Genomic DNA, 2,809 nt, shown 5'->3' with positions numbered 1-2,809 from the left:
AGAACATGGTACGCAGCACAAGAGAGAAGGAAACCACAACTGTCCCAACACTCCTGAGAGGGCCAAGGGTCAAAGCTGTGCTGGCAGAGGGGCCTGAGAGGTGAAGTCAACCTCACCCCCTGACCACCTGAGACCCTCTTTCCCCTCACTTCCCTTTAACCCGGTGTCGGTCCCAGCGATGCTCCCGCTCGCTGGCTCTCCCATTAGTCACGGCCACCGGCGGTGGAACCCCGGAGAAGAGGACAGAGCCACACATATTTCTCAATTTTAAATTGCACTTTAAACACTTTTAGAGCTCTGTGGGATCAGGGAATAATCTGAGAAAATCCTGTGTTTAACTAGAATTGTTTATTTCTTATAAAATCTCTGGGAGATTCAGGGCAAAGCTATGGAGTGGTGGAACTGCAACCACCACAAACTTAGTTAGAATTTCAACCTTGTTTACTCCTGTGTCCTTCAGATAAGAAAGCAACAACAAACTGCTGCTTGAAAGCAATATGGATATTAATAGAATCCAAGTGTTGATGGTATTTGTATTCAGTTATGCTGAAATGAAATATAACTGAACTAACCCTTCATTTCTAGTAACATCTGATTAAAGTACATATAAAGGTTCATGACTGGAGGGACAGTGAGACATTCCACCATGTGGGCATGTGGAATGGAGCAAAAGCCAGTCCCAAAGCCATTTTTTTGGGGGGGCTTAGCATACATATACTATATTTTTAGGTGTGCATGCAAAACCTGTTAGGCATGTAAACTTTAATGATGTAACATGTCCAGCAGCTTCAATCCAGCAAACACTGCTCCTCATAAGAAACCCTGCTGAATGAAGACATGAAGAAATGCTAAACAGCATGGAAATCAGTGACAGGAGATAAGTAATTCAAGTAGTAGGAAATAAAATCTGCAAAAATGGGATTTTAGAGTTGTAAAGGAATATGATTATGGAAATGCAGGGCTCAGTGCCGGAAAGGAGAAGCGATGGCAAAACATTCCCTCCCCCAGTTTTGCCATCTGCAGTTCTTCCCCAGCAGAAAAAAAAAATGGATCAAGCTCGGTACTGAGAGATTTTCACATTCTAACTTGCATTGGAATGCTAATATCTCTATGCATTTTCTTTAAAATGTCATTTGGGGAGGGAACAAAAAAAAGAGAATCCTCCTTCCCCAGTCTGGCAGAATCTCTTTTGACGTCTTCGTTCCTCTCCTGTCATGCTCCTGCCTGTGTGAGGATAAATGTGCAGCAACTGGAGAAGTGAGATAAATAGCATAAGGAGAAATCATTATGAAACACAGGGCTCCAGCACTGCATTTGCCAAAAACTCACCAGTCATAAAGTCCGACTTGGCCAGTATGAATATAGGATCACCACAGGCCATTTTCAAATGCCTTTCCCACAACTATGAGCATGAAAGGACAGGGAGCATTTGACACTTAATTCCAGGAAGGCTGAAAAACCATACGATATACTCCCCATGCAGTTATATACAAAAACACAGGAACCGAATGCAGGTATTTTATTTCTGCATATTTATTTCCCCCACCAAATGATAAATGGAAATGGATGGAGTCTGGGGTGGTCATCTGTGTCCTGAAGAGGCACTATTCCATAAGAAGCTGAATACTTTCCCTATCCTGATAATTTCATATCTGAAATATGGTGATGCAGAGGGAACACAGAGGGATTCTAATTTTTTGTGCTGGACAAACTCGCTCTGCTTTAAACATTGCATCAGTTATTACATTGAAAAGGAAACATGTTCTGAGCTGGGAGTTTCATAGGTGTCCATTATGGCAAACTGAAATAGCCACTCATTCCATACGGATGGATACCTTGAAAATAGACTACTACAAAATGCATTACATGGGACTGCCTCGTATATCTTGGTTTATATTGAATGCAGTGCTCTACAGCATGAAAGATGTGACTTGCCAGTGTCATGCTGCAGCAATATGTCATACTTGTTACCCGAACCGGTCCAAAGACAAGTTCCGGGAGCTCGGATCAACCCTGTTTACAGAGGCGGGCGGTGCGTGAGTTCTAACCCGTGTATCCAGAGGTCGGATTGGCGTCTGAAAGCTCGCTATTTCCCAAGGAAGTCAGACAACACACTAAGTTTATGAATAAATGTTGCCTTTTTACTAAAGCAGTTTCTTCAAACATACAAAAACAGATGCATACAAGATTCACACAAGCTCCTTAGTTACAATAGCATATAGAAACAATTAAAGCATGGAAAATAACAAAAGCATCAAATAAGGGGATTGACTTCACAGGTAGGCGGTTAATACTTATCTGAGGTCCGCTGAGAAGAAATCTCCTCTTAGGAAAGAAGGGCACCTAACGTATCAACTGGTGAACTCTGAACACACAAAGGCTGGTCCAGCCAAGCCACGTGCGCGTTCCCTGGTCGCGACTCCGGGGAACTTAGAGAGTCACCTGAAGCACCTTAGTGCGCTAAGGGGAAGAAGCAGAAGCTGGAGAAGAGAGAGCGAAACAAAGCTGCGTTTCTCTTTTTAACAGCTCTGTTCTGGGCATGGCCTTACCTGCCATAAACCCTGGGATCCGTCCTCTATTCTAAGGCTATAGGTCCACTAAGGGGTGACGTCCTAATGAGGGGCAGTGGGCAATATGAGGATATTCTATCCTACATCAAAGCGAGGCCATGTGGTGAGGTGTGAGCCTCCGTTTCCATTGGCAACCTTTGGAGTAGAGATGAGCCTGGTCCTCAGAGCAATAAACAGTATTCTCTTTTTGATGCCCAAACCAGATAGTAGAGCGAGGTGCATGGGTTCCCACAGATCAA

Source organism: Gekko japonicus, unplaced genomic scaffold, assembly GCF_001447785.1.
Source record: "Gekko japonicus isolate JY-2015 unplaced genomic scaffold, Gekko_japonicus_V1.1 scaffold721, whole genome shotgun sequence".
Taxonomy (NCBI): Eukaryota; Metazoa; Chordata; class Lepidosauria; order Squamata; family Gekkonidae; genus Gekko; species Gekko japonicus.
The sequence above is the reverse complement of the archived record's forward strand: the minus strand, read 5'-3'. Positions refer to the sequence as shown.